Raw genomic sequence first — 23,471 nt, forward strand, 5'->3', positions numbered from 1 at the left:
AGAATCTCAAGGAGGCTCTGAGCTATCAGCACAGAGCCCAATGCAGGGTTTGAACTCAAGAACCCTTGAGACCATGACCTGTGCTGAAACCAAGAGTCGGATGCTCAACCGACTGAGTCACCCAGGTGCCTGTTTGGGGTTTTTTTTGTTGGTTATTCTTTATCGTGGAATAATATATTCATGTAAACAATGAAATGGATGCCAAAATTATTTGGCAGGAAACGCAAGAAACAATAGGCAAGTGACAATTTTTTGTAAAGAGGAATTCATCAGGATTATCTAAGACACAATTGTGACAGACCCACAGTTCCCAAGCACCATGAACCATGTTCCATTGGAGGAATGGTGACTAGCTGGCATCATTATTCCCAGCGTGGAAATAGAACAAACAACAGTCAGGTACTTACAGGATTAATGCTACGCAGTATAATACAGCTCACTTCATTTTATCTACATTAAATGGTGCACAATTTACTAGGTTTTCTTATACTTTTTTTTTTCCCTTAGCCTTTGTAGAAACCACTTCAGATGGACTCATTGACCGGTGATCATAAATCAGCCCTTTATTGGTGAAGAGGTGAGGTGGGTTAACAATGGATTTACTTGTAAATTGAGAAGAGATAAATCTTTGCTCCCTCAAGGGTAGCAATGTATTTATAGGTTGGAAGGCAGTACCACTTTTCAAAAAACACTTTATAGGAAGGTAAAGTCTTCAAGACCTTGGGTGTTTATGATCTCTGAAGCTTGTGTATCTGCAGAATTGTTGTAAAACACACTAATAAAACAGAATCGGATGTTGCTTTATATTTGCCTGTGTAACCACTCGAAGTACTTACACAGGTAGAATAGAGGCTCCATAAAATAAACTCATAAGCTGAAATCTAATTCTTTTGGGAAATCTGCCACTTTTATTTACAGGTCTATAAGCCTAGCATATAAAAATAACGGAGAGAAAATATTGCAAATATATTTCATATCACTCTACAATCAAGGTCCCTGAATGGTCTGTAAGCATTTCCATCCCATAAACCTGTCTGGCAATCATTACTGACTTGAATATGTGGAATTAATCTCCTCATCAGGAATAACCGAAACCTACTTACAGAATAAGAGGAACATGGGACAGGCCTAGTCTTTCACTGCTTTATGATTATATTATGACACACTGAAATGTTCGTCTTGACCGCAAAATGACAGAATAATTATTTTAGAAATTTGCGATATAGAAAGCAAGGGAATTTGGCATGGGGAGCGATGCTAGATTTCAGAGCAACATTCAAATCTCGATTACATTTTAAAAATATAGAGAGGTTCTTCTACCAAGGATCAAGCACTTTGAGCATTTTGAAAGAGCTTAACTAAATCTGTTTTTGGGATATTCTAACCTATTTCCATTCCATCGGAGTATCCATTGGATACGCTAAGCTATTCCATAATAATGCATTCAAACAAATAAGAACAACTTTGGTAGAATATCAAGAATTTGAATATTGACCCATCGTTAAATATGTAGCACGTTCTGCGCAGATGCACCGTCCTGGGTCTTCTATCGAGAGGAGGAATTCCCTCAGGTGGAAGATGGATGGCACCATCCACACTGCCGGTTCTCTGGAATATCTACTTGACCTCTCAAACTTCAATTATTTAGAACTGACTTCTGGGTCTACACTGCTCAGACCCACCATCCCCTCCCCCCCCCAACATACACACCCCATCTCACGCAGGAGAGGAAGCCAATGAACTGTCACATCTTTCTCTCCATCATCTCATCCCCCACCGCTCTCCCCAGGGTCTCTCCCATCCGGCCACCCTGCTGTTCCTCTCTATGCCAAGGACTTTCCCCAGCTGCTCCCTTTTCTCTCAAACATCTGAGTGGCTAACCCCTCATTCTTCGCTCACTGTTACTGCCTCAGTGTTGCCCGTGCTGATAATCCTGTTTTAATTACAACATAGCTGCTCATCACGTCTGACCTCCCTTTCATTGCTCCTTGTATCTTTCTGTGGTACTTGTCCCCTTCAAACATTCTATCCTATTTTTATTCATCATTGATGTATTAGCTTTACTGCTCATTACTTTCTTCCTCTCACCAGAAAATAAGCTTCCTGAAGGCACAGATTTTTTTTTTTTTTTATGGCAGGAGGGTCTTCACTTACTTGTGCTAAATTTTCAAAACTGTGCTTTGCACATGGTCCATGCTCAACACATTTTTATCAAGAGATGGAGTGAATACTAAAATTATATAAATCTCAAAGCTGTGCTCCAAAAACAGTTGATTTTTGTTTTTACCACTGTCTTGCTATAACCAGGTTTAAACCAAAAATCACGATAACCTTCTCGAAGAAAAACCTTGAAACTTGGATTTTTGAAGATGTTCTCAAACATGGTTTCTCAGTAGGGCTCATTAAAATATCATGAAGGACCAGCAATGGACATGGTCTAATGAAGGCAATGAGTTCACCAGAGGTGGGCTCAGGTCAACGTGATGTAATGGTGCCACCGGAAGAAAATAATCCAGGTCTCCTAACTCCTGTGGTTTGTTTATTTTTACTATTCCACTGCACTGGCTAGGTAGTACCCACAAAGTGCTTGTTCCGAGCTATGTTTCTGAGAGGATTTTTGTGCAGGTTTGATCCTTAGTTGAGACTGGTTTCTAATCTACCGCCTTCCTTGATCTCAGTGATAACAAATAGCATCATAATCCATCCATCTACTCAAGCCAGAAGTCTAGCTATTCCTGTATTTTTTTTGTATTCATGCACACTCTTCCCCTTCACCAAAAAAAAAAAAAAAAAAATCCCAGAAAAACACACACACACAAACAAAAACAAAAAACAAAACAAATCAAAACACAGACAAAAAAAAAAACTTAAGCAGCAACAGAGTCGTATTAGTATTTACCAAATTTGTCTTGATTGCACACACTTTTTCCACTGTCTTTGCTATTTCCCTAATTCAGAAAATAAGCATCTGTCTCCTGGTTTTCTGGGGGGAAAAATCACATTCTTTTCTTCTTACTTCTTGTTACAATGAAGGGGCTGTTTATTTCTCCAACTCAAGGCAACTTCCTCTGTGTACAGTGGGGATTCTGCTCTTACTGTCTTCTCAAGGACCTTTCTCTACCGGGCATCCTTCCTCTCTCTGTCTTTTCCTCTCAACTGGTCCTCCTTTCCACTGTAAACATGCGAATCCTTCCTTTTTTACAAACTGAGGTCTGACCACTTTTTGCTAATGCACATCCTCTTCCATTTACTACCATATCTCTTTTCTTGAAAAAGTCGCTAACACACCGTTTCTTCATTTGATCAATTCCTGCCCTTTTCCCACTTGTCTCCAGTCCGGCTGCCTCTCATCAATTCCCTGAAGCAGTTCCTGCAACACTGTCACTCACAATTCACACGTCAAAAATCAAACAGATATTCTCCATTTTTCAACTTACTGGATTTCTCCTCTTTAAAATGTTGTTAAATATAGAAGAGATGAAAATAGGTATAAGAGGCATTTAATAGCTATCTACCTAACACAACACAGAAATTTAAGGAACATGATAACACCATGGCATTTCAAGTCCCCATTGGTTCTCTCCCTGTCTACTCTGTTGCATCCCCCCCTCGGATGCATTATCAAAAAAAAAATAAAATAAAATAAAATAAAATAAAATAAAACAAAGCAGACAGCCTAACGATATTGTTTTATAAAAGCTTACTTCTGCTGGACAATAAGAAGGAATTTATTTGGTTCTGATGATCACTATTTTCTATTAAGTGATTTTATAATATTCTTAGTTTTAAGGAATTTTCACAATAATCTACTCATCATGCTCTTTTGAATTTAATAATACACAGTGATCTAAAAGCCTCAAAACCTGTATTTTGATTGGCTGTTATTATGTGACTAGTATTTTTTTTAATCCATCTACTTGACTTTGTGCCGGAGTCCAGCTGCAGCAGGTCCAGGGGTTCCCGAAGGATGAACGGCGTCGGCGAAAAAGTGAAAAAAAAAACAAAACGAAAAAAAATTAAAAATTAAAAATTAAAATAAAAAGCTAAAATAAAAATGGACACAGACAACAGCAATGTGTTGAACTGGCCAATTTATTGCAGTAAATGTGGCATTATATATGCTAGTGATTTCCTTGGAGCATACGTCAACTATGTTTTTCTAACATTACCTAATTTTGAAAATGTTCCTTTGTATAAACGACCTTTAAGAAATAACATGGTGATTTTCCCCTAACTTTCCCACATACCCTTTGATTATAGATTAATTTCTTACATTATTCCATTATGCATCTGCGTTTATCTATAATCTACAAAGCATTTGCTTTGCTGTTCTCGTGAAAGGCCCTCCATTTCTCAACACCTCAAGTGGAACAGTTACAGGGACATGACCTCTTAACCACATGAGGCCAGAAGAACAATGTGTCTGCCTCCACCCGAGGTGCCAGAAAGGGGCTGAAAAAGCCTTAGAAACCCATGCCTCATACATTCTGAGACAGACCATGCACCTAGGAACCAATGAACCATTCTGTAGCTTAACCGACTAGGTTCAGTCATCATCTGGAATGCCTCCGGGGGTACAGGTGGGCCTAGGGGTTGAAGTCACCTGTGCCCAGAGATACACTCCTTAGTTGCCGGAGTGGGGCTTTCAAATCCATATGTCTCTCTTTTACAGGCCCTCTTTGCTGGAAAACGTATGAAGCTATCCTTCCTGTAAGAAGAGGAGTCTCCATAGGGAATGGCGAAGGCTAAACGTAAGGCCACGCAATTTCTTGCGGAACCTTATTTTCTTCCCTAATGGTTCTTTTCCCAGGGGGCCTGCCAAGGGCAATTCCCCAACTGACAATATGCCAGGTAGTTTTAAGGCCAAATTACCTAAAAGCGGGAGGACAAGAAGCTTCACTGTCGGCGGGCCGCCCAGCAGTCACCAATCCGTCCACAGCCCGGGCCCTGCCACTCAGGCTGGCATAGCTCGGCTTCCAGCAACTTTGCTTGAGCTGAGCTGAATGAACCCTTCCTCAGACCAGATGACAAATAAGAAGCTTCTGAATAAATGCAGAAGAGACTACCATCAGAAATACAATTCTTATTCCTCCCATTTTATTTTATTTTATTTTTTTAAAATTTTTTTTTCAACGTTTATTTATTTTTGGGACAGAGAGAGACAGAGCATGAACGGGGGAGGGGCAGAGAGAGAGGGAGACACAGAATCGGAAACAGGCTCCAGGCTCTGAGCCATCAGCCCAGAGCCTGACGCGGGGCTCGAACTCCCGGACCGCGAGATCGTGACCTGGCTGAAGTCGGACGCTTAACCGACTGCGCCACCCAGGCACCCCATTCCTCCCATTTTAAAAAGCAATTTTTTTCCCGATGAAACTAACATTCTGGCCTAATTTCATTTCAAAACCATTAACATTCTATTCTGTCTGTTTGTTGCCAAACATCTGGGGTGAAAACTGAAAAAAAAAATTTACTCATTCATATTTTCCCTTGCATCCAGAAAGAAGATTAGCACTTTACAAATAAAATTGCCAAATAAATGCACAACATTCAACTATAGATTTGGCAGGTTTTGTACATATTGCTGCCATGGAAATAAGTAACAAGACAATGCACAGAGAACATATGTAGTTCACTGCATTGATCAGGTTTCTAGATTATTCTGTAGTAACAAAGGTTATTTCTGTGGTACTGGAGACCCTGAAAATTCAATAGTTTATAACAGCAGTAGTTCATTCCTCAACCACAATACATATCCATCCGTCACGGGTTAGTTGAGATTCTGCTCCACAAATTCTTTGTTCTGGAACCATAAACTCTACCTCTACCAGGTTATGCTGGCCTTATGGGGAAAGAAAAAGAAAAGGAGTAACTTAGACAATTACTCTTAAGGCTTCTGGTAGAAAATGGTATATGTCCGGTTCCTAAGCCAAAGCAAGTAATATGGCCGCATCCGACTTCCAGGTCTCAGGAAGGTATAATTCTCTCACAAGAAGGGAGAGAAAGTAATAGGGAACAATAATAAAATGTGGCACACCTTACACTATGTAGATTATGATTATTGCCTCATACATACCAGGGATTTAGCATCAGTTTCTTCCCTTGAGGATGAGTCAGTGGGTTCAAATCTTCATGTTATTGTTTATTGTTTGTAAGTGATGCTTGCTTACTATGTCTTAGGTCCTGTGATGCATTCCACTTACTCAGTCCTACTAAAACTATATCCCTATTTCGTAGAAAAGGACATTGAGGCTTAGAGATGTAACTGACAATTAAATCCATTGTCTAAGGAACTACTGAAAATGAAGGATAAAGTCTCAGATTGTACCCAGGCAGCCTAACTGTCAAGACTATTTTTGTTGGACCATCTGAATTTTATCAAGTCATACAACCAATAAAATAAAGGAGTTGGGTGAGATAGTTTCAAATCACCTTCAGTTTTAAACATCTGTATTACTGCTGCACTCATAATATGTATTATTCTTTAAAAATTTTTGAATTTCTATGTTAAATATGTCTCTCACTGATTATAAAAATGCAAGGTAATCTCTGTTGAATCTGCTATGAAGCCCAGACATAAACTTAGTGGCACTGGTAGGAGAGCAAGACTTGGGCGTCTTTCATATACTTCACACTCTGTCACACTTCTGGGCAAACAAGAGGAACTCAATCAATCTTCGTGGAATAGAATGAGTATATGAATTAAAAATAAATGCATGATGAAAGACGTGTCTCTGTGCATGCCCCACATCTACTTCCTTGACCCAATAGCTATTGGTGACTTAGTCACTACTCAATGACTTCATTATTTTTCTGGTTACAGAAATCTTCATTATGGTGGGCTTCCTAGGCCAAACTAACAGTATTCAACACCAATATATGTCTGCTCAGAGAAAAACTGAATTATCAGATATGGGAGGTTTACAACATGCATAAGAAAGCACTCTTCCTTGTATCCAAGATGCATGTATACCACTAAGTTATATTTAGTATGATGAAACAGATATTTTGAAGAATTGACAGCCATTAAAGGCAATATTACCACAGAAGTTATTTTTTTCACTTTCTAGCAAATAGCTGAGCATTTAGAGGCCAAGAACTATGTTTGCAAAAGATCTTCTGAGGTACTAAAAGTTATGTTCAAATAATTGCAGTTATTGGATAACTAAGAGTCAAGTAAGGGAAATGCATAAAAGAAAGTTGAAAACTTCATGTACAATGCAGATGGGTGTAAAATTTATATAGAAATTGAAGAAAATATATTTAATAGAAAAAACAGAGTATAGACACTAGGAACACACGAATGAAACATGATGAAAATAAAAAGATATACTTACAGTAGCATCCAAGGATAACAAATATCTAAGAATCTAACAAGAGTTATGAAACACTTGTATAAATAAAATAATAAAATATACTTAGACATTTAAAAACAAAAATAATTTGAGAAATAAAGAATAGAAAATATGTTTAATAGGTTGATCCTTCTATAAGTCAGTGAAATGTAAATCAAAACCAAAATGTAATGCCATTTCATTTGCTAAAAATTAAAAAGTGTGACAACACAAAATGCTGGAGATGTGTGTCCATGAGATCTCTTACACTTGCTATTGGAAGTGTAAAGCTTTGCACTCACTTTGGAATGTAACTGACATTATCTCTCACATCTAAAGACGCATGTACTATACGGGCACTTTAATTTTTAGGCATACATATAAAAGAACATCTTGCATATGCATAGCAGGAAATATTTATAAACATTTCAGAAAAGTAATTCTCAAAATAGAAATAAATACCTGTCGTAGACTCTGGGTCTAAAGTTCTCTCTTGTCTAGCAAAAAAAGGGACGCAGGATTGAAAGAGAGATGGCTAATGTCTGGGAAAAGGCAAGACCCCTGAATAAGGGTCCTTGCCCTGTTTTTATTAGGATCACAAGGCTTACAAACATGCCGATGGCTGTGCACAAAGGGACAATGAATCTGTGAACGTTAACTTGTGGATGTAAGGGAAAGGGGGTCTTGAAGATATACAGTGTTTGGGGTTTGGGTTAATACAAAACAAAATCTGGGTGCCGGCAGTCGGGAGGAAGGTTGTTTACAGTGGACATGAGGCAGCACCTCTGTTTTACCTTAGCTAGTTTAGGGGATGAGACAGATGGGGAAATTAACAAGGCACCTTTTCTTTTGTTAACCATCTCCACTCTGGGCTGCTTTGCCTGCAGCGCAGCGGTCCATAGTCCAATTCACCAATTTACCTAACTTGTCCCTATCCTCCTGTGAAAGCAGCTTTTCTGCCATAGTACTAAATTGGGGGTCTTCCTCCCTGAATTTCTAATATTGTTTATTTCATATACCTGTGTATTGGGGGCCTTTGCACCATTCCTATTTTAGGCGTTTGCCCCTCCCTCTCAATTCTGGGGACTCTGCACCCCCTCTCTATTTTGGGGTGCCTTTGCACCTCCCTATTCCTGGCACCTTTGTGCCTACCTATTCTCAGGGTGCCTTTGCACCACCCTATTCTTGGGGTGCCAATCTGGTTTACCCAAACTCGGGTGTGAGCATTTTATGCCTTTGTAATTCTTTATGCCTTGTTAACCCATTGGTGTAAGCCTGGGTAATCCCTAAGATTATCCCCCACAAACACCAAATGTCAATCAAAAGAAATGTATATGAATCAGCTAAAAGTATTAAAACAATTCAGTATTATGCCATAGTCAAAACACATAAAATTCAATGACATAAATTAATTTTAGCAATATGAAATTAAGTGAAAAATAAGAGTGTGAAAATATTTACAATAGGATACTTCTTATAAAGTTAAAAATCAACTTCTAGGGATGCCTGGGTAGCTCAGTCCTTTAAGCAACTGACTCTTGATTTGGGCTAAATTCATAATCTCACAGTTCATGATGTCGAGCCCCTGCTTGAGATTCTCTCTCTTCCTTCCTTCTCTTCTTCCTTCCTTCTTCTCTTCTCTTTCTGTCCCTCCCCTGCTCACACTTGCTCTCTTTCTCAAAATAAATTAAAAAAAACTTCTAACATGGTTATATATACTCTTTAGGCATATGTGAGGACATTATTTAAAAGAGAAAACATATAAAAGGAAAGCAAGAAATTTTAAGTCAAGATGGAGAAACAAACAATAGATTCACCTTCTGTCCAAAAATAACAGCAACAATAGCAAATACAAATAAGACATCACAGTGTTATAATGACATTAAAATGTTGAGTATCAGAGACAGAAAACAAAGTGAGCACTACAATTGTCCTTAAAGCCCTCTCAGTTTCTAAGTCGTGGTGTACAAAGGAAAACCTCAGAGCCTAGGCATTTCCCTGAGTTGAACAGGTGGATGTGGGAGTATACTGAAGCCAAGAAGTCTCAATGTCATAGAGCAGAACACAGTAGAGAAGAGAGATGCCCAGAGAGAGAATCCTAGGGATCTCCTTTGAGTATTCCATCAAGAACTGATCATAACATGCATGTGAGAAAACTACCCAAGCTCAGAAAAAGACTTACCTGAAAGAATTAGAGGAAAAAGTGCCAAACCTGCCAGAATGGAAAATCTTATAACTCAGGGGACATTAGTTCTAACACCCTGAAGCCTCTTGCCTCACTAATGGAGAAAAATAAACATTAGGAAATGGAGCTCTGTGAACAGTTAGCAACACTTAAAAACAAAACCCAAAAAGATCAAACTATTTACAAATAACTTAAGCATGTCTCTAAACAAACTCAATATTTGTAAAATCTGACTCTATACTGCACTCAATAATGTAAAATCCAAAATGTCTGATATCTAATTAAAGACACATAAAGATGTAGGAAAACACACACACAAAAAAACAAAAAACAAAAATCCCCAACCAACTGAAATTGACCCAGAAATGACACTGATTAATAGACCAGGACACTAAAGCAAATATTATGACCGAATTTCACATGCTTTTTGAGCATGTGACATATAAAATTCATTAAAAGGTAAATGGCTGTTTAAAGGAAAAATAATGAACTCTACTGTCAGATTTATGACATACAGAGTATTAAATTATGTGAAAACAATAGCCCAAAGAATAGAAAGGGAGAAATGGAAGAATATTATTGTAAAGTTCTTAAAGTATTTTTAAAATATTATATTATCACTTGAAGTTAGACAATAGGTTAGGTTACTGTAAGGTATGCCCTAAAATGACATAAGAAAAATTATAATTAATAAGATTTTTAAAAAGCAACTTAATGAGAATCATAAAATATACACAGTTAATTCAAAAGGAGGCAGACAAGAGAAAAAAGAACAAAGGACACATGGGAAATGAAAAAAAAATGTAGATGGTAGATTTTAACCCATATATATGAATAATAACCTTAAAAATAAGTGGACCTAGGACTTTTCCTCCCTGGAAAATGGATTAGGGTACTTATTCTTGGTCCTCTCACTAAGTACAACTAAAAACTCTGGACGTTGTATTTAGAACAAATATAAGAGGACTCTAGAAAGTGAGAAGTAAGAAAACCAGATGGGGTCCTCAAGATATGAAGACTGACATCATCTGAGTTTCCTGTTTTTATATATTTTTTAAATTTATTTATTTTATTTTGGCCTTCTATGTGCCAGACTTGGAACCGAAGGAGCTGGCAATCTTGAAATGTCATTGCATGCAGAAATGTAAACCCCTCAGAAGCTCACAGTCTCTCATCAAAGCACCAGAAAATGGGCAGCTGATTAAGACAGAAAACTTTGAGGTGATAACTGCTCTATTCCAATCAAACACGACGGAAAAATATGGCCCCTTCCCTACCCACACCAGCGAAGTTGAGTGGGGCATCTAGACTTCCATCCGCGTTGGCTGTGATGGGGCAGCACTCCAACACTGCTGCCAGAGTAGTGTTAGAGAAGTGCCAGTGAGGAGCTGGGACTTGCCCCCTCCTTCAGGTGACAGTAGAGAACACATGGAAGCTTGAACTCTTACCGCTACCTGTAAGTATGAAGTATTTCATCTTTCCTGCTGGCTTTCTGTCAGGGGAGGCCTAAGAGAGTGTCAGGATTTGCCCAACACCCAGCAGTAACAAGGCTAATTCTTATGTGGTATCAGTAGAGACCATGTGAGAGTGGGGTAATAACCAGGCACTGCTATTCCTCCCAGCTAAAGTAGCATCAAGGGAGTCTAGTGCGAAGCTGTGACTCCCATTCTCACTCAATGATAAGGAGGAACTTCCATTCCTCAGATGTCAATAGAGGCTGAGTTGAGAACCTGGAATCCTATCCTCAAATGGCAGAAACAAAGTGATAACCTCCGATCCCCTGCTGGACCAGTGTTAGAGGAAACCAGCTACAATAGCAGGTTTAAATCACATTCAGAGCATCATTAAATTACACGTAAATATCTAGGTTTTGATTGAAAATCACTTGTCATACTAAGAACCTGCAAGATCTCGAGTGGATTGAAAAGAAACAATAGACGTCAGCATTGAAATAAGAGATTGTTGGAATTATCTGATATTTTGAAGCAGCCACTCTAATGTACTTCAACTCCTAAAACAAATGGAAATAAAAGTCTTGGCACAGAAATTAGGATATGAAGAAGAACCAAATGGAAATTTTAGAACAGAAAAATGTGAAAATCAAAATGAAAAACTCAGTAGATCACTAGCAGAATAGGGAGGAGAGAAGAAGGAATCTGTAAACTGAAAAATACAACAATAGAGATTACCCATCTAAACAACGGTGAGAAATTTTTTATGACCAAAAACCAAATAAACAAAAAACAGAGCCTCAAGGACTTGTGAGAATATTACAACAACAAAAAAATGTAACATTTGTGTCATCAGAGTCCCAAAAGGACAGGAGAAAGATGGGTGGTGTCTGGGGTAGGGAGGTGGGGATTAAAAAATACTACAGGTAATAATGGTTGAAAATGTCTCAAATGTAGCAAAATACATAAACTTAGAAATTCAAGAAGCTTAAGGAATCCCAAAAGAAAATCTAAAGAATTGCACATCAAAGCACATCATAATCAAACATCTGAAAACTAAAGACAAAAAAAAATATTGAAAGTGGAAAGCTTTACCAATGAGGGAAAAAAATTAGAATTCAGGAAGATTATTCATCAGAAAACAATGGAGTCCAGAAGAAAGTGACACAATGGTTTTGAAATGCTAAAAGAAAAATCTGTCAACCAACATCCCTTTGTCTGATGCAAATATTCTTTAAGAATAAGGCAGAAAGTAAAATATTCTCAGGTGAATAAAAATAAGTGAATTCGTCAACAGCATCTGAACCCTAAAAATAGTGACTAAATGAAGTTTTCTAAACAGAAAGTAATGATTAAAAAGGAATTTTGTAACAACAGGAAAGAAGAAGCAGCAACAAGAAGAGTAAAACTATGTATAAATGCAATATGTTCTCATTCTCAAGTAATCCAAAAATTATGGTTTACAACTTAAGCACATATAGCACTGTCTGATATAATTCTAACCATATGTAGTGAAAATATTTAAGAAAATCGTAAAGGGACATGGAGGAAAGCAAGGTTACTACCTTCACTCAAACTGGTAAAGTCATTGTACAAGTAGATTAGGATAGGTTACGTATATGTAACTTAACACCCATAGCCCACCACTAAAAATAGGTATGTGGACATATATATCGAAAAACACTATAAATAAATCAAAGTAGAACTCTAAACAATGTTCAAGTAACTGATAAGGCAGAAAAAAAGAAACAGAGAAACAAAAAAATAGAGAAAATAAAGAGAAAAGTAAAAATAAAATGGCAGACTTAAGACCTGACATATCAATAATTACATTACATGTAAATGACCTAGATGCATCAATAAATAGACCAACATTGGCAGGATGGAATAAAAAACATGAGCCAACTATATGCTATTTGCAAAAGGCTCACCTAAAATATAATGACATAGGTGGTTTGAAAGTAAAAGAATGGGAAAAGATATGTAGGCAGACACTAGTCAAAGGAAAGCAGGAGTATTCATATTAATATAAGGTAAAGTTCAGAGCACAGAAGTTCACTAGAGACAAAGTGAGACATTATACTATGATAAATAAACAAACCACTAAAAAGCATATAGAAATGTTTAATGTGCATGCAGCCACAGTTGCAGAATATGAAAGCAAAAACTGACCGATAGAAATAAAACAATAGCCAAGTTCATAAATATAGTCAGATTTTTCAGCACTTCTCCCTCTTATGCATCCAGACAGAAATTCTGCAAAGATATAGAAGAAATCAATAATGCCATCATCTAACTTTATCTAATCAAAATTTACAGACATTTCTCCAAACAACTGCAGAATACAGTTTATTTTCAAGTGTTCATAGAAGATGTACTAAGCTAGATCATCTACTGTATTTCTATACATAAATCAACTGTATTTTTATAGCACTAAGAATAACCACATGGACACCAAAATTAATAATACAGTACCATATATAATCACTCAACAATGCCATATTTAGTTGCACATCTAATAAAATATGTGCAGGACCTGCACGCTAAAAATTACAAACATTTCTGAAAGAGTTTGAAGATGTAGAGAGATGTACTACGTTCATGGATTAAAGGTCTCAACATAGTAAAGATGTCAATCGCTCTCAATATACAGATTTAACATAATTTCTGTCAAATATCAACATGCTTTTTTATACATGTAAACAATGTTATTCTAAAATTTATATGAAAAGGCAAAGGAATTAAAATGGTTAAAATAATTTTGAAACAGAAGAACCAGTGGGAGGAACCAGTCTATTCAATTTTATGACTTGTTATGTACACATACTTGTAAAGATAGCATAATATTGGCAGAAGGATCTCTACATAGATAAATAGAGCTGAAGAGAAAACCCACGAAATTCACACAAATATGTCCAACTGATTTTTGACAAAGAGACAAAAGTAATTCATTGGAGGATATATTGTCTTTTTAATAAATGATGCTAGAGCAGTTGTACATTCACAGGCAAAAAATGACACCTTACAAAGATTAGCTCAAAATGGATATAGAAGTAAATGTAATATGTAAAACTACAAAACTTTTCAAAAAATATACAGAAGATAATCTTCAGGATCTTGGGTTAGGCAAGGAATTCTTAGACTTGACATAAAAAGCACGATCCATAAAAGAGAAAAAAAAGATCAACTGGAACTCATCACAATTGAAAAATTTTTTTCTCTGCAAAGAAGACCATGAAGAAGATCAAAATGAAGGGAACAGAGTGAGAAGAAATATTTTCAAATTATGTGTATGTTGACACCACTAGCTACAATATATAAAGATCTCCTAAAACTCAATTGTAAAATAAGACAATCCAAATAGACTCTTGGCAAAAGACACTAATAGTGATTTCACCATCAAATCAAATCAAATTGAAAAGATTTGAAAAGACATAACTAAAAAAAAAGACATACAGGTGACAAATAAACACACGATAAAATGTTCAACATCATTACTTATTTGGGAAACGCAAATTAAAACCACAGTGAGCTTTCCCTACACAAATATCACACTAGCTAAAATAAAACATAGTCACATCAATTGCTAACAGAGGTGCATAGAAACTGGATCACTCATACATTGCTGTCTGGAAGCCACTCTTTATTAGTAACTGGAAATAAACCAGATGTCCTCGATGAGTGAATAGTTACACAAACTGTACTACAACTCTGCAATGGAATGTCATGAAACAGTAATAATGAATGGACTATTGATTGAGACAATGGCATAGATGAATTTCCAAATAATTGGGTTGCAAAAAAAAGCCAGTCCCAAAAGATAACATGCAGTTGAATTTATACAACAATCTTGAAATAATGGAATTAGAGAAAAGAACAGATAGGTAAGTGGTTGACAGTGGTTAAGGAAGAGGTGGAAGGAAAGTGGTTGGGGCTGTAAAAGGTATGAAGTAACTTCTTTGTGCTGATGGAAATGTTCTGTATATTAAGTATACTGGTATCATATCTTTGTTGTGATATTAAGTCATAATTTTGCAAAGTGATTCTGCTGGAGGAAATTTAGTAAAGGGCATGAGTATTTCCCTATATTATTTCTTATAAGTGAATGTAACTCTACAATACCTCAAAATAAAAAGTTTAATTAAAAACCATTGTATTCAAATTAAATAAAAAACAAATGGTATGATTATCCCAGTTAGAAGGAAGATATTGTCAGATTAGATAATTTAGTGACCCCAACACATGGTGTATATAAGAAGCACAGTTTAAATTAAAGACAAATGAGTTAATGTTCAAAAATGAAAAAAATATACGCCATCCTAATTTTAGTCAAAGAAAGCTGGAAGGGCTATATCAATATCAAACAAAGTGGATTTCATAAAAAAAAGAATATTATCAAAGAAGTTTATTTCTTAAAGATCAAGGGGTCAGTTCATCAAGAAGACAAAAATTCCAAGGGCACCTGGGTGGCTCAGTCAGTTAAGCATCCAACTTTAACTCAGGTCATGATCTCCTGGCTTATGGGTTTGAGCCCTGCTTCAGGCTTTGTGCTGACAGCTCACAGTCTGGAGCCTGCTTCAGATTCTGTGTCTCCCCCTATCTCTGCTTTTCCTCCCTCGTGCTCTCTCTCTCTCTGTCTCTCTGTCTCTCAAAAATAAATAAACATTAAAAAGGGGGGGGCGTTGGGGTGGCCCAGTTGGTTGAGTGACCGACTTCAGCTCAGGTCATGATCTCGTGGTCTGTGAGTTTGAAACCCACGTCGGGCTCTGTACTGACAGCTCAGAGCCTGGAGCCTGCTTCTGATTCTCTGTCTCCTTCTCTCTCTGCCCCTCCCCTGCTCACGCCCTGTCTCTCTCTGTCTCAAAAATAAATAAACATTGAAAAAAGTTTTAAAAAATTTTTAAAAAAGGAAGACATAAATATTCTAAATGCTTATAAAACTAATAATAAACCTTCAAAATATATAAAGCAAAAGCTGATGGAAATGCAAGAAGAAATAGACACATCTGAAAATATGATCAGAAATTTCAATAGATTATAGATTATTATAGAATATTCTACCTAACTACAAAAAGTGCACATTATTTTCAAATGAACACTGAATATTTATCTTAAAGATAATATTCTGGGTCACAAAACAAATCTCAAAATATCTAACATGATTCAAGTCATACAAAGTATTTTCTCCAAAGACAATGGAATTGTATCAGAAATAAATAACAAAAAGATACTGAAACATTCCCTAAATAACTGGAAACTGAAGAATATGGCTCTAAATAAGTCATGAGCCGAAGAAGATATGAAAAGCTAAAAGTACTTTGAACTGAATGAAAATGAAAACACAACATGACAAAATGTGTTGAATACCACTAAGGCAATATTAAAGGGAAATTTTATAGCACAAAATGCCTATGTTAGAAAAAAAAGGTGTCAAGACAATTACCTAAGTTTCCAGCTTCCATAAATAGAAAAATAGAAACAAATTGAACCTAAACAGAAGTGAGAGCAACAAATCAATAAAACCAATAAAAGAGAAATAGAAAAAAAAAGAGAAAACAAAAGCTATTGTAGAAGATAAATAAAAATGGTAAATTTCTAGCCAGATTTATCAGGGAAAAAAGATAAAAATTACCAATATCAGGAATGAGAAAACTGATATTGCTATAGATTCTACAAATATTAAAATAAGGGAATATTCTGAATAATTTAATGGAAATAAACATGACCGTTTGGAGGCAATGGACACATATCTTGAAAGACACAAACAACCAAAGCACATTCAAGATGAATCAGATAATCTGAATAGCCCTGGATCTATTATAAATTGCATATGTGGCTAAACCTTCCCACAGAAAATTCCAAGCCCAAATCGATCCAACATTGTGTTTTACCAAGTATTTAAAGAAGAAATAATATTAGCAAAATGAGAGATGTCATGAGAAAACTATAGTATCCATTCTTAACAAAATTTTTGCAAATGGAATTAGATACAAAGAGAGAGGATAATACAGTAACATCAAGTGGGGTTTATCTCAGAAATATGGGGTTGATCTAACATGTGGACAATAAGTCAATATAATTCACTGTATTAACAGACTCAAAAAAATCCATCTGGTCTTTGCAATAGATGCAAGAAAAAAACAAAAACAAAACAACAACCCATGTTACAAAATTTAATATCCACACTGGATAAAAACTCTCAGAAAACTAGAAATATAAGGGAGCGTTTCCAACCTGATAAAAGGTATCTATGAAAACCCTGCAGCTAACATCATCTATAACAGAGAAATACTAAATGCTTTCTCCCTAAGATCAAGAATAGTAATAAAAATAAATTGGAAGTTGAATAAAAAACACCATTTAAAATAACAACAAAAATATTAAATACTTTGGAAGAAGTATTTTGGAACAAAGTGTGAAAGTTACAAAACATTGTTAAGAAAGTTTAAAAGCTAACCCTCAAAAAATTAAAAGTGACCCAGTAATTCCGCTACCGAGTATTTACGCAAAAGAAACAAAAACACTAATTTGAAAAGATAGACGCACCTCTATGTTCATTGCAGCATTATTTACAATAGCCATGACGTGGAAGCAATCTAAGTGTCCATTGGTAGACAAATGGATAAGGAAAATGTGAGATATACAGATAGATAGATATGGATGTAGATGTAGCTGTACACATACACGATGGAATATTACTTGCCTATAAAATAGAATGAAATCTTGCCATTTGTGGCAACATAGATGGATCTAGAGGTTATTAAGTAAAATAAACCAGATAGAGAAAGACCAATGCCATACGATTTCACTTATAGGTGAAATCTAAAAATCAAAACAAGACAAAACAAAATAAACACAGAAACAGACTCATAAATAGAGAGAACAAACTAGGGGTTGCCAAAGGGGAGGTGTGGAGCAAGGTGATGGCGCAACAGGTGAAGGGAATTAAGATGCACGAGCTTCCAGTTATAAATTCAATGCGCTATGGCGATGAAAAGTACAGCATAAGGAATAAAGTTAGTAATATTGTAATAACACTGTATGGTAACAGATGGCAAGTACACTTATCATGGTGAACAACTGGGCAACACATAGGAATTGTTGAGTCAGTACGTTATGCACCTGAAACTACTATAATATTGTACGTCAACCACACTTCAATAGCATTTTTCTTAAAAAGAAAGTTTAAAACTCTTACAAAAAGAGGTAAATAAATGGAGCACTGTGTTCGTGGGCAGGAGAATTCAAGAGTGTTAAGTTGTAAATTCTTCTGACTAGATCTCTATAGGTTAGGGCAATCCAATTGAAAGCATTGGCAGGGCTGTTTTTGGAAATAACAGGCTGATTATATGTTTCAGGTGGAAATGCAAAGATGTTAATGGAATCAAAATGACTTTCTGATTTCAAGTCTGACTACAAAACCAGACCAATCACGAAGGCGTAGTATTGTCACTGGGATAGACAAATAAACCAATAGAATAGGATGGAGAGTTCCAGAAATGAATCCAAATGTATACGGTGAGTTGATTTTTGACAAAATTTCAAATTTAATTCAGGGGAGAAAGAATAAGCTTTTCTAAATGGTTCCAGAACAACGGAATACCCAATTTAATAATAAATCTTGGTCTGGACTTCACATCATAGAAAAGGATATCAAAATGGATCAGAGACCAAACACATTGGTGCACAGACATCAGTGCACCGTTTATTTGAAAGTTGCTAAGAGAGTAGATCCTAAAAGCTCTCAATACAAGAAAAAAGTATAACTATGGGAAGTGATGGATGTGAAATAATCTTACTGTGTTACATTGTGTATAACAGTATATACATATGTGAAATCGTTATGTTGTACACGGTAAACTTATACAATGCTTTATGCCAATTACATCTCAGTAAAGCTGGAAAAACACATTTGCAGTTTATTTTGTATCAATTATATCTCAATAAAGCTGCTCCAAAAGTGAAAGCAAGAAAAAGACAAATATATATTTGGGATGATATTTATTTACCCCTGTAGAGAGAGTGTGAGAGTTACGCATTGTGAGAGGTCACTGGTTAGCTGTATTTTACTTTTAAGAGATTAGCTTCTAAAAATATAGACAAACAAATAAATAACCAAACAATTTTGGCCACTGGTTTGGGAAGTGGTTTATGGGTACTTTTTATGTTGTTAGAAATAATAAAATAATTAGATATCATCAGAGCAGAACGGGAGTGTATTTTAAAGCAATGGTTGTAAAGTTTAATCTGATTCTCTACCTCTGTCTTCCAAATCAGTCATAAGAAGAAGAAGAAGATTTTCCAAAGTCTATTCAAATGTTAAACCAGCACAGTAAATTAGGGCAACAAACTAAATTATCTTGGAGCAAGAGACTTTATATTTAATTCTACTTCAAGTTTTGACCTCGAGAGAAATCATGCACTCCAGTTTCCTCAAGGATATGGTTGTAAGTATTTTGGCAGTTACACGTCAGGATATTTTTGGGTTTAATAACGGTCAACCTCAGTACAAGGAGAATGCCACGTGAAAAATCGATTTTTACAGTGGATTGCAGGATGCTGTATCTCACCTGTGACCTATGCCATTTCTTTGTGCATTCGGACACAAAACTTAACAATCTAGTCCACACAGAGTGGCCGTTAACGCCCTGACTTTTGGGAAAGGTGGAAAGATGTTAGCCTCATATTGCCTTATTTTTTCTTGTGGTGAAGGGTGGAGTGATGTGAGAATATGTGATGTTTTTTTTCCGAGGTTTCTGGCAACTGTCACACCTCTAACCATGATCTCAACTGGAGGACCCGAGCCAATGATTTCCCCATTGGTTTTTTTTTTTCTCCCCCCTCAAATATATGGGCTTGTAGCAGAGCTTAAATCATGGCTTGGTAATGTATTGAAAGCCGTGACTTGAATAGCTCTGAAATGCTCTGGTTTTGCTAAAAGGATAATGAAATAAATGCATAGCTACAGATTCTTCAAAACAGATGTCGGTGGAGGGCTTTCCTCATTGCACAACTCCAGGCAAAAAATGTACATAGCTTACTATCAGACAGATGACCCTGAGTTTACAGCCATTCAGCTTTCAATGGCTTGAGAAAAAATGGCACACGTATCCGATTTCTGTGCAATCTTTTAGGTTCATTCCTAACTTTTCTCCAGGAGGAAAATTATTTGCTAGTTATTCAAGAGAACATTACATAAGCTTTCCGATTTTATGCATCTTTATACTTGACATTTGTAGTAAAATGATTTGGTAGAATGATTTCTTCACACGTTTTGAACACGCACAAATAAGTTACTATTCAGAAACTTGAAAATACTCAAAATCCTGCAAAAGAAATTATAGAAATAAATGTCCATTTGTACCAGTTACTGCGGTGACCTTTTCCTATAGTTTTCCAAATAACAAGTGACTTAACTTATGTTTTCCAACAACAAAGACAAAATAAAAAACTCCAGTTGAGCAAAGAGCTATGCGACAGGGCCCAAATGTCCTTCCATACACTCCAACCCTGCCTGCTCCTGCCTCAGACCATGTGTATCCAGGTGGCCCTCCTGGTGGTGGAGTGCCTTGATCTCAACAAAAGTCACAATGGAAGAATTTTAATTCTTTTGTCATTTAATTCTTTTGCCATAATTGACATTCGTCTTTGTAGCTAATGCTTCATCATGTTTTTAATTATTTCCTTGGGTTAAGCAAAGAAATGCTTGTTAGTAGAGGTAGAATTGCTGTATTTAAGGACTTTATAATTTTTTTATGATATTACCTTTATTTTGACTAATTTCCCATCATAAAGTTATAATTTATACCTTGTTGATGCTCAGTGAGAAATCTCTAACTCTGACCAGCACTGGGCTTTGTCATTTTTGCCACATTTAGTTGATTTACATAAAATAAAACCCAGAGAATTAAGTTGTTGGGCAGCTTGGCCAAGTGTCTTTTTACTACAGCTTTCATAAAATCCTCTCCAACTGACTAGCTTTTGAATATAAACTTCAGTATTTATATATCAAAGTGTAATAGAAATAGTCACCAGGAGTGAATATTAACATTTAGCAGACATTCTTAACCTAGCCTCGAAAATTCAGCACCTTCTCTCTGTGTCAACTTGATTTCTCTTACTCTTCAACTTGGTAACTTCTATGTTCCTTAAGAAACAATTTTCAGTATGGACTGGTACCACGTAAGTGAATATACATTATTTATAGGAAGTCTAATAACTAACATGTGCTCCCCTACTAATCTGATAGCAATATAAAGTGCCCCACAGTGACAAAAATTCATTAGGATATTGCAAAGAAACTAGTGTTAAAATTCAGCAAGTCTAATAAAAATTCATATTGGATTAAACAATAAAAATGAAAATTATATTCAGGAAGAAACTAAACCTTGCTCTTTAAGCTTCTCAGCAGGATTGATAAATTAGAATTACATGAATAGGGAAGAAGCCACATAAAAGAATGACGGTAGTTAGATACCCTTTCTACTAGAATTCTTGCTTTAAAAACATTCAACGACAAACTTGTGTACACAAGAGCATACGCACACACTTCCCTTCAACTCCAAATATTGTTTCCATTACTGCATAAATTTTGTTACCTTTTGTGGGATAAAACACATCTCTACTTTTCCTTAGTCCCGTCCTGAGTGTCGGGTAGCTTATATACTCGATAAGCATTTTAGAGCAAGATGGCTTACATACTTATATTTGTCCATAAGCATTTATTTTTCTATGTATTTAATAATATCTTAGTTTTGAAATTAATTCATTTTGCCCCATTTCTCCCTTTTTAAAAAGTTTATTTATTTATTTTGAAGGAAAGAGAGAGGGGGAACCAGAATGAGCCGGGGCGGGGGGATGCAGAAAGAGAGGAGCAGTCCCAAGTAGGATCTGTCTGACGCTGGGCTTGATCCCATAAACCCTGAGATGACCTGAGCCAAAATCAAGAGTTGGACGCTTAACCCACTGAGCCACCCAGCCCCCAATCCCGTTAATCCTTTTTATTTTCCTGTGGCGATGTGTTCAGCCTCTAGTTTAGTAATCTGTTCTGTAAATTCTATTATCGATGAGATTGCTAAGTAAGGTGCTATGAATCATGGGCTCAGAAGCATCACTACTATCTGAAAATGTGGCTCAAATTGTATTCTTAATGGCAGTTTAATTTTAATGTAAGGAAGATTTATCATACCTTCTATGCAGTATTGACCAATTTAGGTGAATGGGGAGAAGGAGTTTAATTCAGAAATACCCTTAAACATTAAATTCTCCTACTTCGTTGCTCATATTCCTAAAGAGTTCTTCATTATTAGAATTATAGCAAGGGTATACACTGCACCTTCTTGGGTTCCTTAAATATTTGCATGTGGCTACAGCATGGCTACTGCCTCAGAATGACTTTCTTTCTCAGGCTCCATTTATTGAAAGACATTTGGGAAAAAGATAACTAAGCATCATGTAAGCATTTAGGTAACCAGCCCAAAAAAGTTCAAATAATCTTGGGTAGTTGGAGCTTCTTGTGTTTCAAGAAACACTGATCACTCTTCCACTTCTGCTATAACCAAGTAATTTCTAAAGGACATAATCCTACCGCAGATAAGAGCTATAAACTCTCAATACCTTTAAATTTTTGTTTTAATTAAGAGGAAGGAAAGAAGGAGGGTAGAGGAGTAGGAGGACCCTAGACTCATCTCATCCGATTTGATACGTTACTCTCAAATCATTCTAAATACTCCAGAAATCAACCTGAAGACTAACAAAACAAGCTCCATAACTAAAGGAACAGAAGAGGCCACATGGAGGAAGTTAGGAAGTTTGGAGGCATGGTTTGGCGGAGAAAAGGATCTCAAATTGCAGATGCTGTGGAAGGGAGGGAGCCGTGGTCACAGAGAAAGGTGACAGATAGAGGAGCACACGAGGAACAGCACAAGAACATCTCCCCAAAGCCATGGGCTGGGAAAATGAGAGGGGCTGGTTTTAGAGAGTTCTTTCAACCAGCAGGGCTTAAAGACTGGAGTTTTAAAGGTCTGAGGGCTTGCCTGGGATAGAGCCTGGAGAGCATTGCCCTACTCTAGGCGAGAAGGCAGGCAAACGCCCCGGGGGGCAGATGGCTTGCAACAACAGACATGAGGAGCCCCTGAGGCACACAGTGGGGGAGATTATTTGCTCCCCTTGGAATGCATGCCTTCAAGGTAGTATTCAGGAAGACACCTCTCCGGGGACAAAGAAGCTGGCTGGTGCCGATCCCCTCCCCCACCCCTCAACTTCAGTGAGTGGGAAACAACACAATGTCTACACTGCCTGCCTAATGTGCTCACACCAAGCCCCACCACTTGCTCTCTGGCAGGACTGCACTTCTCCGTCAAGCTTGCCTCAATCCCAGGCCAACAGGCCCCTCCCATAGAAGACCGGCACAAACCCATGGCCACCAGAGAGTTCTGCAGGGCTTCAGTTCTTTTGGAAATAGTATCAGCTCTCATTTAACAAGCAGACCAGAGCACACCTAGT

The 23,471-nt window shown here is 36.7% G+C and overlaps 1 long non-coding RNA gene across 1 annotated transcript; it reads left to right on the plus strand.

Annotated features, from left to right (window-relative positions):
• Positions 1-97: 97 nt before the first annotated feature.
• LOC123385279 lies at positions 98-20,828 on the plus strand. Its single transcript, XR_006597501.1, has 4 exons — positions 98-577; positions 4,673-4,751; positions 18,326-18,485; positions 19,245-20,828. It is a non-coding gene; the product is annotated as an uncharacterized LOC123385279 (long non-coding RNA).
• The last annotated feature ends 2,643 nt before the right edge of the window (positions 20,829-23,471 follow it).

The sequence above is a fragment of the Felis catus genome, chromosome B2 (genome assembly GCF_018350175.1).
Source record: "Felis catus isolate Fca126 chromosome B2, F.catus_Fca126_mat1.0, whole genome shotgun sequence".
In the NCBI taxonomy this organism is placed as follows: domain Eukaryota; kingdom Metazoa; phylum Chordata; class Mammalia; order Carnivora; family Felidae; genus Felis; species Felis catus.